Source organism: Rhincodon typus, chromosome 1, assembly GCF_021869965.1.
Source record: "Rhincodon typus isolate 14 chromosome 1, sRhiTyp1.1, whole genome shotgun sequence".
Taxonomy (NCBI): Eukaryota; Metazoa; Chordata; class Chondrichthyes; order Orectolobiformes; family Rhincodontidae; genus Rhincodon; species Rhincodon typus.
The window spans coordinates 39,090,228-39,106,030 of NC_063332.1; the positions used below are offsets into that span (position 1 = coordinate 39,090,228).

Here is a 15,803-nt window from a genome sequence, read left to right on the forward strand (position 1 = left end):
TGCCTTTATCCTTCTCTATGATGACGGTCATGGGTTGGGAAGGTGCTGTGTAAGGAGCTTTGATGAATTTCTGCAGTGCATATTTTAGTACACAACTATGATGGCCTGAAAGGCCTTTTTCTACACTCTGCCAGTGAGTGTTGGTAGTGGAGGAACTGAATGACACCACATTCACAAACAATCAAGTGGGCTGTTATATCCTGAATTGTGTCGAGCTTCTTATATGGACAAATAGAAAATAGGAGCAGCTATAGGCTATTCGGCCTTTTGAGCCTGCAGTACTATTTATTATGATCGTGGCTGATGATCCAATTCAAGAGCCTGTACCCATTTTTCCTCCATATCTTTTGATCCCTTTATCCCCAAGTGCTATATCCAACTTATACAATATGAAACCATACAATGTTTTGGCCTCAACTTATTTCTGTGGTACTGAATTCCACAGGCTCGCCACACTCTGGATTAAGAAATATCTCCTCATCTCAGTGATAAATGATTTATCCTGTATCCTTAGACTGTGACCCCTGGCTCCTAAGTGTTATTGGAGCTGCACTTGTCCAGGCAGGTAATGAGTACTCCATCACACTCCTTGTAGATATTGGGGCTTTCGGGAGTCAGGAGGTGAGTTACTCAGTGCAGTATTCCTAGCCTCTGACCTGCTCTTGTAACCCCTGTATTTAAGATGAGTCCAGTTGAGTTTCTGGTTAATGGTAACACCCAGGATGTTGATAATAGGAGATCGTGATAGTAACGTGATTAAATGCTATGGGGCAATGGGGTGGATCATCTGATGTTGGAGATAGTCAGTACCCAGCACTTGGATGGCACATATGTTACTTGTCACTTTTCAACCCAAGTTGAAAATGGACATGGGTTTGGATCCCACCTTGCACATCCCTGCATTTATCATGGCTAGTTCTGACTAGTCGAATTCTCCTCCTGGCTAGTTTGTTTGGTGAGTTTGGTAAGATCACAACCAAAATATTTACGTGGCGGGTTGGGCTGAACGAGTAATAAAAAGTGTTAATCATGAACAAGAATCTCCCCTTGCTGCTTGAGAAAAGTGCACAAGATGTGACGAGATGATTTCAACATGTTGGTTCAGTGGTTAACATGCTGCCTCACAGCGCCAGGAACCTGGGTTCGATTCCATCCTCAGGCAGCTGTCTGTGTGGAGCTTGCACCTTCTCCCCGTGCCTGCGTGGGTTTCCTCCGGGTGCTCCAGTTTCGTCCTGCAACACAAAGATGTGCAGCTTAGTGGATTAGCCATGCTAAATTGCCCATAGTGTTCAGGGATGTGTAGATTATAGGGGGGTTGGTCGGTGTGGACTTGTAGGGCTGAAGGGCCTGTTTCCACACTCTGGGGATTCTAAGATTCTAAGAACCTGGGGCTCGAAGAAAATCTCATTTGGTTCTGCCCTACATCTCACCAGAGTCCACATCACTAAGATCTGATAAGATTCTGCCCTATGTACATTAATGTATGGATGGGCTTGTGTTTAGGCTGAAGCTATAATGTCAGTGCCAATGATATGTTTGTCACTGTAGCATTTGGGAGCAAATCTGGGCTGAACGTGTGGAGGTGACAGGGTGCCAGCAGAAGGACTAAAAGCAGAGTTTGGGGGACACTAGAAAGGCAATGCAATACCTGTGGGTGACCAGTGCTGCCAAGGTTCCTTCCAGGGGCCGAAGAAAGAGCGCGCACACATCACCACTGACTGCGCCAATCCCCAAAACATTCCAATCCCACGAGGACCTTAACTGGTGACTAAAATGGCAGAGTTTGATTCCAAAGTAGCAAGCAATGTATATATCCGCAATTGGCAAAATAGCTTGGTTGTGAGATGATGTGAGGCATACTACCCGATGGAATCCTGAGCCACGATTCCAGCTTTTTATTGTCTCCCAGCCTGCCTCTAATTGCCAGAGAAGACACGGCACCACTCGGGTATGTGACTATTCACAAAAGCCTTGCACAATATTTCGGTTAAGCAATAGAATTACTCCTAGTAATTATCTAAAGTTTCAAATGAACAGATTACCACTCCAACGTAAGCAGACTTGGTTTAGGAATCAGCTTAAATTTGAGTGAGCAACTTAGAAACAACGATGCAGTTGTGGAAATTGCATTTGACATTCAAGACTAGAAAACCATAAATAAAGTTAGGAAATGTTCAACTAGTCTGGCAGTTTCTGTGGAGAGAGAAACCGAATTAACGTTTCGGGTCTGTGGCCTTTCATTAGAATTAATTGATTGTGCATGTCTTTCACCAAATAGAATCCAACCTGGACAATTATTGCCCCATCATTCTACTTTCGATCATTGTTTAAGTGATGTGACACCAACAGTGCCATCAAGTAGCACTTGCTGAGCAATAACTTGCTTTTTGGCGGAACCCAAAATGGGCATCAGAGCCACTGATCTCCTGACCTCATTATAGCCTTGGTTCAAACATAGATAAAAGAGCTAAAATCCAGAGCTGAGAATGACAGCCCTTGACAGCAAGGCCACATTCGACCAAGTGAGCATCAAGAGCCCTAGCAAAACTGGAATCAGTGTGTACCAAGGAGCAAACTCTCCGCTGGTTGAATCAGACCTGGTACATAGGAGGATGGTTGTGGTTGTCGGAGGCCTATTATCCCAGCTCCAGGACATCTCTGCAGGAGTTCTTCAGTGTAGTGTCCTAGGCCCAACCAACTTCAGCTGCTTAGTGTGAGTTTCCCTCTATCATGGTATTTTACCTAACGCTGCAATGCTTGTGTTATCTCATGTAACATAAGAAAGCGGGTGTAAATACTGTGGTATTGAAAATCCAACAGGTATCGACGACAATTAACTATTATTTGTTGGCTTATACTTCACTACAAAGTCGTCTCCTTAGAGATTGTTGACTAATTTGATTGTGTCAGATCTTGTCTGTTGCACCATAATGGGTGTAGTTTGAATCTCATGAATTGTGACTATTCTGAGGTCTGTGAGTATTGGTAGACCAGCCACTGCTGGATCAGGTTGATGATTTTGAGAAGCCAAACGTACATTGTCATTCTGTTATTCTATGAAATTAGTGATCATTATATGTATTAGAAGGTTTCTCATAATCTGAACCATGAATCTCCACTTGCTAAGGTACATGTCTTTCAGGTGGCATTTTCTCCTGTGTTAATGTTAGCTGTCAGTGTGCGTTGTCCTGCCTTATCAGGACATGTGATATTAATGACTGTTTAGGCCTCTGATTGCACTATACCGTCAACATGGTGTGTGAGACTAACAAAATGGGAAGCTTTGGTTATCTTCTGAAATTTGCCTTTTGTTTATCTGACTTTGAACAGCATTTATGTGTTTGCATTCATGCGCCTTAACGCTTTCCCTCCTACAGCTCTTATTTGTACTGTCTTGTTGGTCACCTGTGCTTTGTTCTGGGATCTATATGGGCCTTTTAACCAAATTTCACGAACATGCGTGTCAAATCACCCTTGGTGCCACATGCTTTACAGATATTAAGAAAACCTGGACGGCTTATGGGTAGGTGCAACAAACGACATCTGTTCCACATTTGTTGATTTAGTATGTTCTGCTGATTGATTGTAGCGATGATGTTGGCTGCACCTAAAGCATGTAATTGTTGCTGGCTACAACTATGGCATCATACTTGTGTCCATCCTCAAGAAATGTATCAGTGGTAGAACCATTTTTTCTTCCACAAAAGATTCTTCCACATGCTTGAGTTGGTGTAGAAGCAATCACTGGTGTAGAAGCAAGCCTCTCTGCTCCTATGATGCTGCTTGGCCTGCTGTGTTCATCCAGCCCTGCACCTTGTTGTCACTGACTCATTGAGTCTCTCTGATGGTTCCTGTTCAGAAAAGACATATCCTTTGCTGAGCTACCTTCTGATAATCTGGTCGACAAGTCTTTTGGGGTGGCTGTCCACATGATATGAGTTGGAGTCTGTTAAGCTTGAAGTTAATTCTTATCTTGAGCTGGTCTTCAAGAACCTTCCAGAGCTTTTCTGGATATTTCAGATCACCCATGGAAAGACAATGTGTTGATTTTGTAAAACTCCTTACAAGTGAGAGGCAAGATTTTTGGAGATCTTTTCTCAGGATTATCTATCATTTAATGTCTAACATACAACTGCATGCATTGTTTGATCAGCTATAATAGTAAGGGTATCATTAGATACCTAATCCACAGTAGGATTTCTGCTATCCATGGTTCTGCCTTAAAAATATTACACTGTTCTACCTCAAGCTTTGACCCACATTTTGTGCTAGTGTAAGTTAAAACTGTTCCTTCCATTATAACAGAGATTTTGCACCTGGTCGTGGAGAAACTGATATTTATGTATCAACTTTTAGGAACACAGCCTTGTAGTTTTCCAGATCCTCCAATCCTCTGCCATCTCCCCTGTATTGAGTCATAGAATCATACAGCACAGAAACAGACCCTTGAGCCCAATTCATCCATGCCGACCAGGTTTCCTAAACTAAACTAGTCCCATTTATAGAATCATGGAATCCTGCCTGTGTTTGACCCATAACGATTGGAAGATTATGACAAATGCCTTCTCCTATCTGCATTCCATTCCCTTTTGCAACCTGTTCAGATTAGGCAATTTATCGACCCTATTCTTAGAGTACATTCCAGTACATCTTCTAATTCTACTTCAACTCTTTGATACTTAACCATCTCGTCTGTAGATACGTTGCTACCACTCTCTTGCTTATTATACATTGATACAAAGTATTCAAGATTTCCAGTCCTGTACTCCGCTCCATGTCACCCTCTTTATTCCTAATAAGTCCCACTCTAACTCTTGGAACCTATTTACCTGCTGATAGAAGATTTTTGGTTTCCCTTATATTCTCAATTTATTTATTTTCATTATCTCTCTGTTAGTTTATTTTCCTCATTCTTCTTAACTTTTTGTACATGGCCTGGTTCTCGTTTGAAGAATTCACCAGATGTACACGTCACATCCTCCACTTCTTTCACCACATCTCTATCTCCCTAGTGCTTCAAGAAGCTCTTTCTATTCATTAATGGGATCTGGGGCCTGCTGGCTGAGGCAGCATTTATTGCCTGTCCCTGATTGCTCTGGAGAAAGTGGCACTGATCTGTTGCAGTCCTCAGGTGTAGGAGCTTCCAGGGTGCTGTAAAGAAGGGAGTTGCATGATTTGGATCCCACAGCAGTGATTAAATGGCATTTCACCCTCTCAACTCGATGAAGATATCCATCTTTAAAGGCAGAAGTTCTGGCTTAGATTGTTGCCTGGTCTGTCCCATTATTGATCCAAGCCTTATGATACAATAATGACTTTAAAGTTTTGGCAAAGGTCTGTAGCTTGGGTTGTGAATGAGGTTGTTGACTTGCTCACTGAGCTGGCTTGTTTTTGTTCAGATATTTTGTCACCATGCTAGTTGACATCATCAGTGGAGCCTCCAATGAAGCGGTTATTCTATTCCGCTTGGAATTTATACTGTCCAGTCCATTATGGTTTTGATCTGTATGGGTTTGTATATGGGGTCCAATTCTATATGTTTGTTGATTGAAGTATGGGTGGAGAACCATGCCTCGAGGAATTCCCGTGCATGTCTATGTTTGGCTTGGGTTACTATGGTTACTTTGTCCCAGTTAAAAAGACCACACTGCCCTACATCAAGAACGTAAAGGAACTGACAACAAGACTCCTAAGACCACTAGGAATCATGGTGGCCCACAAGCCCACAGCCACTCTATGACAAACACTTACAAGGATCAAAGACCCCATTCCCACAACTTGCAGAATGAACATGGTTTACAAAATACCATGCAACGACTGCCACAAACATTACATCGGACAGACAGGAAGGAAACTAGCCATCAGAATACACAAACATCAGCTAGCAGCAAAACGGCATGATGAACTCTCCTTAATATCTGCACACTCAGACGATGAAGGCCATCAGTTTAACTGGGACCAGGTAACCATAGTAGCCCAAGCCAAACATAGACACGCAGGGGAATTCCTTGAGGCATGGTTCTCCACCCATAGTTCAATCAACAAACATTGTACCCCATATACAAACCCATACAGATGAAAACCGTAAATGACAGTATTCACCATAACGGACCAGACAGTATAAATTCCAAGCAGAGTAGAATAACATTGCTTTTTTGGAGGCTCTACTGATGATGTCACCTAGCATGTTGACAAAACGTCTGGGCGGCACGGTGGCTCAGTGGTTCGATTCCACTCTCTGGTGACTGTCTGTGTGGAGTTTGCACGTTCTCCCCGTGTCTGCGTGAGTTTCCTCTGGGTGCTCCGGTTTGCTCCCACAGTCCAAAGATGTTCAGGCTAAGTGGATTAGCCATGCTAAATTGCCCATAGTGTTCAGGGATGTGTAGGTTAGGTGGGTTAGACATGGGGAAGTGCAGGGGTAGGGGAATGAGTTGGGGTGGGATGCTCGTTGGAAGGGCAACGTGGACTTGTTGGGCTGAATGACCTGTTTCCCGAAACGTCAGCCTTCCTGCTCCTCTGATGCTGCTTGGCCTGCTGTGTTCATCCAGCTCTACAACATGTTATCTCAGATTCTCCAGCATCTGCAGTTCCTACTATCTCTGTTTCCACACTATATGGATTCTATGATCTATGATCTATAAAAACAAGCCAGCTCATCAAGCACATCAACAACCACAATAATTACCCTTTATCCAAAATTTCCTCCAATAGTTAGTCCATTTAGTTCCTCAGCGAGAGACCCAGCAACGCCACTTGTCTGATTGGGAGCATATTACATGAGGAAGTTCTGCTGAACACGTCTCAGAAATTCCTCAAATATCTTTAGCTATTCTTACAATATTACCCCAATCGACATTTAGTCATGAAAGCTCCCAACAGCTGTTTCACATTTTGGTGACTTCTTTGCAGATTTGCTCCTCCACCTCTTTCTCATCATTTGGAAGCCTATAAAATACTTCCAGGGGCATGGTTATTCCCTTTTCTTGTTCTCACCTCTAACCAAATTAATGCTGTTGTTACCTTATCAAGACCTCCTCTCTTGCCAACATTGCAATATCTCCAAGCAGGGCTCCCACCTCACCTCCCATTTTTTTTTCTTGCCAAACCTATCGGAACACCTTTTCATGTTCTGAATGTTAAGTTTGTTTCGATTTCCAGCATTTCTTTTATTTATTCTAGTTAAATCCTGGCATTTTGGGAGAGAGACTGTGAGTTAATTGTTTGACAATTAAAATTTGCAGGAAGACTTTCAAAGACAACTTGCACCTCACCAAGATCTTCCCTATGCTTCCACTTCTCACCGTCAAACAACTGCTGAACCTTAGACCATCATTCACAGCAAACTACCCAGCCTCCAGGACAACATCGACCACAACACCACACAACCCTGTCATGGCAACCTCTGCAAGACATGTCAGATCACTGACATGGACACTGCCATGACACATGGGAACACCATCCACCACGTACACAGCAGATACTCCTGTGACTCGGCCAATGTTGTCTATCCCATATGCTGCAGGCAAGGATGCCCCAGGGCTTGGTATATTGGCGAAACCATACAGATGCTACAATAACAGATGAATGGACACCGCACAACAATTGCCACACAGGAATGTTCCTTCCCAGTGGAGGAACACTTTAGCGGTCAAGGGCATTTGGCCTGGGATCTTTGGGTAAACATCCTGAAAGGCGGGCTTCAGGATACACAACAACGCAGAATCACCAAACAGAGGCTGATAGGCAAGTTTGGTACCCACAAGGACGGCCTTAACCGTGATCTTGGATTCATGTTGCACTACAGGTGGTCCCACACTCTCTCTCACACTCAAACACACGCATGCATACATATTCACTCTCTCTCCCTCTCTCTCTCTCTCTCTCCTCTCACACACCCATTCTCTCTCTTGCATGCACACACGCACACACACAGATCCTCTCAAACTCTCACGCACACTGTCTCACTCATATACTCCCTCACACTCACTCACACTCTCTCACTCCCTCAATCTCACTCTCTCTCTAAGCTGTCCTGCACTCACACCCTTCTGCGCCCTCCCGTGCTCTCCTTCTCACGCACACATGGGCACACACACATACATATAAGCCTATGGAGTGAATTTGCATTTACAGATTTGTATTTGCAGATACATTCAATTTTGTTCAAAAAGCACACAATTTGTAGACCCAGTCAGTGTGGCGTTTTATAAATTTTTGCTTTGGAAATAAAAGCAGCCTGACTTAAGGTTAAAACGCAGATTCTAAACAATGCCTCACACCTAAAATGCATTGTCTGACCTGAGATGTCACCTCTTGGATACACTGATAAAATCTTTACATATCTCGGTGTAGTGACTTGAAAGAAATTCTGTGATTTGCATTTTAATCAATTGAAACCTGCATCTCCTTTCTAATTGATGAAAGATTTAACAGGAGGGAGTCAGCCAGCCATTTTAGGTTTATTCAATACATTTGCATCAGTTGTATGATCCTTTGATCTTTTACTTCTAAATTCTGCATCTTGATACCTCCTCTCTCACTACACCTGAAGAAGGAGCAACGCTCCGAAAGCTAGTGTGTTCAAATAAATCTATTGGACTATAACCTGGTGTCATGTGATTTTTGACACCAATTGAAATATATAACTTGTAAATTGTGCCTTTATTTCAAAGTCTTATTTAAAGTGTCTATAGTTCTAAGTTAGTGTTTTCCCTGTCAAGACTTTTGGGTGGAAATTTTAAGGGATGCACATATTATTGAGTTTATTTTGTGCTGCCTGGTGTATACAGAGAACATGTGACAGAGTTCAAAGAGAAAGCAAACAGCAGCAATTAAGGGAAACCCTGTAATACAGTTAGCTGATGAAACAATATTTGAGGGGAGGATGGGATGACGTGGGATCTGCGAATCAGATGTTGGAATCGGTTGCATGTGGCAAATTGGCGATGACACTTATTTGATTTATTATTCAGAAGGTGCAATTTGTGCCAAAATGAAGATTAGAAGAAATGAAAAATTCACAAGATTAGTTGAAAAATATTTTTAAATAGCTGTCAGGTGATTAAAAGAAAATTCCTGTTGATTCTAACAACATAAAAGATTGTAGTCAATAGTCTCATGAATTTCTGCACAGTCTAACTCCAAAGGACGTGCCAACACACATCCTTAAGATCCAAGGATGGAGCAGTTACAATGTTACACTGAATTTTGATTCTTGAACAAGAACTTTGTCATGAAACAAGATTGATAGCTGATTTCTTCGATAATTTGATAAAGTATAAATATAAAGTATTTTGGGAATAAATTGCTTATTCTTCAAACGTTATTGAGCCCATCAGATATTTTTCCGCCTTTTCAACTTGGAAGAAAAGTATTTCCAATTAGAGTTTCACATTCTTTGACTATAAACAAGTCCCAAGGCCAATCTTTTGACAGTATTTGCATTTATATCCTTAGACTTGTTTTATATGGCTTTATGTAGTTTTTTTTCAGAATACAAAGTGTTGACTCTATTAGTCTTTCGTAAAAGAAGGATTATAAATCCTCTGTTTAAAGAAGTACTGATACAATAAGAATATTAAATTGACCACAAATATTTTGTGACTCTGCTAGTTATTAGTGTAAGTTACTGAAAAATTATTGGTAAAGTGTTTCCAAAAGACATTTTGAATCATTTGTTTGATTTAGTCAACAAACTGTCTCGGGTAGTTGTTTACATAGGGAAATTCCATTCTCAAGTGTTTACATAGGCAGCATCAATGAGATGATCTGCCGTATCTGAAGGCATATCTGATTCAACATTGGCTGCCAGCTACTGCCCTCTAACTGGCACTTAACCTTCAGTGAGCCCGTTTAGTAATTGAATGCATGTGTCATAACTCTGAAAAACTCTGTCTCCCCTCCCAGAGTGAGAGTATAGCAATTGATTGTTGACTGTCACTGAGGAACCTGAGCCACGTTATTAAAATTCTTTCAGTCCAATCCTAAACCAAGTTTGCTACCTAAGGTCACAATGAAATCAAAAAAGAAAGTGGTGTAGAAACACAACAGGGACGACGTGATGGATCAGGGGTTAGCACTGTTGCCTCACAGTGCCAGGGACCGAGGTTCGACTCCATCCTTGGGCAACTGTGTGGAGTTTGCACATTCTCTCCGTATCTGCATGGATTTCCTCTGGGCGCTCCGGTTCCTCCCACAGTCTAGAGATGTGTAGGTTAGGTGGATTAGCCATGTTAAATTGCCCATTGTGTCCATGGACATGTAGTTTAGGTGGATTAGCCAGAGGAAATGCAGGGTTACAGGGATGGGAGCGCGTGGATCTGGGTAGGATGCTCTTTGGAGGCTCGGTGTGGACTGAGTGGAATGAATGAACACCTTCTGCACTGTAGGTAATCTATGATAAGTTCTGTTGTAAGATCTGGCAGTATCTGTGGAGTGAGAAAAAAACTCTGTTTGTCTCTCCATGGCTGTTGCAGGACATGCTGAGTTTCTCCAGTACATCATGTTTGATTTCCGATCTCTGGCAACCATGGTACTCGGCTTTAGTTTTAAGGCCACAATGATTTTGGTAGCTGAAAAATCTGTATTCTTGCACTTTTTTGTAGATGGCTGTAGGTCTGCAAATCTTGTGCTCCACCACTTGACATGCTGCTTCAATATTTCTGTAGGTTATTCGACATGATATGTATGGTCTGCCTATATTTTATTTATCTTCATCATCTGCACATTCTTTAAAAATATGTTTTGTAGATCCCCTACCTATTCCTTGTGTAACCAAAGAAATGTAGAGGAACCCTGAGGCCATTTGATTTTGGTCATTCAATAGTAGGAAATATCTGTGAGCGACAGAAATGGTGCAGTTTAGATTTTCCGGGCATCTGGGGAAATGGAAGGTTGGCAGTTCTTTTTTTGAAAAGAGACTTGTAAAGTTGAGGCATTTCTTCACTAGAATCATGAAGGTCAAGAAGAACACATGATGGATGTATTCAACTTTATGAAGGATAAATAGTGATTGTTTACACTGACTGGCAGCCTGGCACTAAAGCGCAGACATTTGAGACAGTCACAAAGATAAAGGACGTTTAGAGTGCGGAATGCTCTGGCATGAAACATGGTTCAAATTGTGCATAAATTTTAAATCAAGATAGATGGTTCCTTGGAGAAAAGACAAAGCAGTATTTAAAGGGAATGACGAGAGAAGTGGAAATGGCTAGGTGATTCAAATGGGGGGAAAATGCTTTGACAAACTTGCTGAACTATAAGGGTTCTGCTTTCCAACTTTTGACAATTCGATGAACTGCAGAACAAATTTTTAGAAAGGAAAATATGAAGCTAATTCTGTGCCAGTTTCGAAGCACTACCGACAATGTAATGCCTGTTAATAGATTCAACCCCACAGCTTCTGTAAATCAGCAAAATAAATGCTGTCATTTAAGTAGAGTTACGATAATAAAGATGTTTCCAGCTAGATAATGTCTGTGACTTGTGTAGCTTTACAAGTTTGTGGGAGTTGTGGGAGCTTGCAAATACTACTAAAATAAAAACTCAAATTTCAGCAACATATGAACATTACATATGATGCTTTGTCAAAAATGTCATCACTTTAAAATTTAGACAAATGGTGGGAAAATCTGTTACTTGAAAAACAAATTGATACCTTAACAAAAGTCTAAGTTGTTTTGAGAATATTGCATCACAATGTGTAGTGAATCTCTAAACTCTACAGTAAAAACTGCATTGTTAAGTTTATTCTTTTTTCAAGTTGTCTTTATGAAATCTAAATCTTTTATGTATTACATTACCCATACTTCCCTATTAGTTCAGCAGTAAGAAAACATTCTGTTTGTATAGCATCATCCATAACCTCAGCATGTCCAGAAGCTTTTTACAGCTAATGAAATGTGTTTTAAGTGGTCATTGATGTAATATGAGACACACTGCAGCCATTTTGTGAATAGCATGATTCCATGAATAGCTATGCAATAATAACTGGATAATATGTTTTAATTATGCCGAGATCAGCATTAAAGAGGATATCACCAAATACTTAAGTATATTAACCATTTTATGTCATGTTTTAGACAGTAATATTCAGTATATGGATACTCAACATTCTAATTCATTAGCCAGCTCTATTACTACATAAAACAGATACTCTCCACATTAGCCTCACAATTATTTATGTGATTTCTTGATCATTGGTTTCTCTTTTTTCCTGTAATTTAAAAAAAAACTTAACATGCTATTATAAAATATTGGTTCAATGTGATGCACTCCTATATTTGAAGTATGCAAAATCACACCTAAAGATTTTTTGAACATTTTTCCATTAGTCATTTACAGAATTCCTTTTCTGGATGCCATGCAATTGAATATTTTGAAGATTAAAGAGAAAATCCTGTGGCATGCTAGTGGTAGGGAATATTTTACATATTTTGATGACGTCCTGATAGCTGCCACCTTTGACTGTAAGCCTTAAAAGGAGAGAGAGTGGAGTTATCATGTGTCTTTTTGAAAGTGCTATCCAGTTTTATAGATAAAACAGTCACAAGTGGATCTATGCCTCCACCCTCAATCCCAAATGGGTCAATGGTCCGCTCTGAGTCAATCACCAGTCTGCTTGCCATCCTCTCCCCACCCCACCAATCCCCCGCCCCCGCCCCCACCCCTAACCCAGCAGGTATCCAGTTTCTCAAGATGACTGTAGATTTGCCACTTAATAAGAACAGAAGAAACAGAAGCAGGAATAGGCCATCTGGCCTGTTAAGCCTCCTCTGCCATTCAGTAAGATCATAGGCTGATCTTTTGGTGGACTCAACTCCACTTACTTGTCTGCTCACCATAACCCGTAATTCCTTTACTGTTCAAAAATCTATCTGTCTTCACCTTAAAAACATTCAACGAGGTAGCTTCAACTGCTTTACAAACCCTCTGTCCAGCCTCAGGCAAAATGAAGATGCAGGAGTGTTTGCACAGCAATCAGCTTCTCCAGTGACAGGCTGTTTCACTTTCACCAAGGAGCCACAAGATGGGAAAGAACTGGCCCCTGGGGGAGCAGCTCATTGCAGAATCTTCCACGTGCATTTATCTGGATTTGAACCATAGATTGAAGGAATGATGGGACTCTACAGCGGGCTGTATTCTGTCCTGTCAGCTGCCTGATGGACAAGCCTCCTACTGCTGAGGGATAGGGAAGGACAAGAAGAATATTAAACCATGACCATACCATGTGGCAGTGGCAAAAGTCTGACTAGAGAGTTTCCAACATTGTTCTGAGGAAAGGATGGCAGAGTTGGAAGTGACAAACTCATTCAACAACTTTATAAAGGAAAGGTGCTGTGACAGTAGTTTTTTTTTAAGAATGAAGTGTCAAGGGTGGTTTTCTGAGCAAGGGATTAATAAAATGTTGAACGAAGGAGACACTGTTTGAGGGTAAAGAAGACACATATCTGGTGTAAGGTAGCAAGGGGATCAGAAGTAAATACAAGTGGTCAGCAATTTAATGGGAATGGGCTGAAAGATCACATGTTCCATGGTGAGTTGAGGTTCGTTGAATCACACTCTTTTGTCGGCAAAGTGTGAATAAGCTGTATCTTTTTTTTGAAGGAAAATCAAGGCATCATGATGTTGGTGCTGGTAGTCAGCATGGATAGAAGATTAGCTGGCGGGCAAGAAATAAAGTCAAGATAAATGGATCAGTTTCAGTTTGACAAACAGTGATTAGTGAAGTGCCATAGGAATTGACACTGGAGGCCTCAATTATTTCTCGATCTGTATGAATTAGCTCAGTCAATATTAATAATTAGATGAAGGCACCCAATTGCATTGCACCCAAATTTGCTGATGACACAAAGATGGATTGAAAAGCAAGTTGTGAGGCTGATGCAAAGAGTTTAAAAAGAGATATAGTTAGCTTAAATGAGTAGATAAATATTTAACAAATGGAATATGACGTGTAAAGATGTGAAATTATCCACTGACAGGCAGATTTAAAAATTATTATTTTAATTAGTGAGAGATTGCAAGCTGTCATGTTGAGAGATCTGTATGTCTTTATAAGTTAGCATGCAGGTACAGAAAGTAATGAGGTAGGCAAATGGAATGTTAGGCTGTTGTGCAAGGGGATAGGGGTGACGTGGAGTGTAAAAGAAGGGAAGTCTTGCCGAAACTATAGATTATGTGGCATTGGTGAGACTGTGTGCAGTTTTGGTCTCCTTTCTCAAGCCCAGTTATGATTGCGCTTAAAACAATTCAGAAGAGGATCATTAGACTGATTCCTGGGATAAAGGGGTTGTCTTGAAATTGATGAATGATTGAGCAGGTTTGACTGTACTCGGCGGAGTACTAGGGCATGTTTAAAAACAAAAGATCTCCCATTTAATACTGAGGTGAGGAATTTCCTTTCCTGTACTTGGTGGAAGCTAGAATCAAGGATTACAAGAGGCAGGCAAGGAAGTGGAGTTAAGCCAACAACTACTAGCCTGATTTTATTGAATGGCAGAGCAAGGCTTGAGCGAAATGGTCTACACTTGTGTCTATTTTTCGGTGAACCTATGGTCGTATTTTGATTTTACAGACAGTGTTTCCACTTGTGGGGTAGCCTAAGCCTAGTGGCAATGATATGAAATAGCCACCAAGAATTCAAATGGGAAATTCCGAATACATTTTTATACACAGAGTGTATGATTACTCACTGTCATAAAGCGGGAAGTGAATTGAGCGTCTGAAGGAGATGAGAATGAAGATTTATGAACAAGTTTGATGAGGAATGGTGAGAAGAGCCTAGAATAGAGAATAAATGCTTGTATTATTTGAATGGCCTGTTTCAGTATATTTGGTGTACTTCTTTGTAAGTTTGAGTGAATTTTGGATTAGTGAGCTCAGAGGATGGTGGATTGCCTAGAACAAGCTAAACAGATGTCTTCGATTCGATCTCCACACTTGTGGGGGGCAGGAGAAAAGAGTTTAAAGAGATGATTTGTTTTAAGAGGAAGAGTGAAATTAGAATTGCAGGAGACAGTTTTGACAAAGGTGTGCAAAGCTTGATATTGCTTGTTGCTATCCAGCCAGATCAGGCCATGGATGTCTAAACCAGTTCTATGCCTAATAAGTACAAGTTATCTCTCTTTAACTTAAAGCAATGAAGAGGAGAACCATACCAGAGCAATGATCAGAGTGAGTGGAAATAAGGGTTTTACTTCGATAAACAGTATCAAAGATGAAGGTGAGAGAATATTGCAGATGAGTGAGGCAAAAGGAGAGCTAATGGATCAGCAATTGGAAGTTCAAATGTTCAGTTTTGGTGATAAAGGAGAAGAGTTTATTCCTGGGTGTTATGAGGTGGGAGGTGGTTGCACCATGTGGTGCTCAGAAACGAGGCTTCATTGAGTAACACCACAAGAAAGGTTTGAGCAGTTCAATCACTGAAACTTTAAGCTAAATAAATATCACAGGAATAAATGTGACTCAAGTTTTATTTTGTAGTTTGAATAAACCAAGATTAAAATTCTTGCAATCTTTTATTGTTAGTGGAGCCTAATTGGCCGAAGTCTGGGGTCAGGGGGAGGTGTAAGAAATTGCCAACATCAATGAGAAAATAGTGAACCTATAACAAATAATCATTCAAGATGGATTCCAAAAGGAAAGGATTAACCTATTCTATCTCTTTATATTTCAGAATAAATCTGAGTCTTTATCTATTATTCAAACCCCTTCTTCAATTCTGTATTAGAGATAACAAGGTGTAGAGCTGGATGAACACAGCAGGCCAAGCAGCATCAGAGGAGCAGGAAGGCTGACGTTTC

The 15,803-nt window shown here is 40.9% G+C and overlaps 1 protein-coding gene across 1 annotated transcript in view; it reads left to right on the forward strand.

Moving 5' to 3' along the window:
• The window catches only part of LOC125481010 (ankycorbin-like), a 176,816-nt gene that overhangs the window by 157,317 nt on the left and 3,696 nt on the right, over positions 1-15,803 (forward strand). The gene's annotated exons all lie outside the window — the stretch shown is intronic.